The following is a 492-nucleotide window of genomic DNA, read 5'->3' on the forward strand; positions in this document are numbered from 1 at the left end:
AACCCCAAACCCCAAACCCTAAACTCAAAACCACAAACCCTAGACCGTAAACCCCAAACCTTATCCCTTAAATAGCTTCGCCAATCTAGGGCTTATGGGTAGGGATTAAAGTAGGTGGTGGGCGCTTTTCTTCTATGGTGGTGTAAGGCGTGGTTGGATATTTCGTTCAATGCCAGACGATTTCTCTCTTTCACGGCGACCTGAGATGATGTTGCTTCAATCTGCTGGTTCAAGGCTTTGGCGGATCTGGATCAGACTCCTCTTGGCTAAGTGGCATGTGAGCGATAGATTTATCTTGCTGCGGAAATTGAGCTTCAAACCGGTGGGTTCACCACTTTGCGAACATATTAACGGTTGATCTGTGACCAGATCCTTAATGGCTAGTTACGGTGATCTACATTTTCCAAGAGAAAAGTTCTAGGTTGGGTTTGATCTCTGTGGTGGTTTGCGGTGGGGTTCGCGAGCTCCAGCCTAAGAATTGGTGTCATATCT

Source organism: Capsella rubella, unplaced genomic scaffold (assembly GCF_000375325.1).
Source record: "Capsella rubella cultivar Monte Gargano unplaced genomic scaffold, Caprub1_0 scaffold_29, whole genome shotgun sequence".
Taxonomy (NCBI): domain Eukaryota; kingdom Viridiplantae; phylum Streptophyta; class Magnoliopsida; order Brassicales; family Brassicaceae; genus Capsella; species Capsella rubella.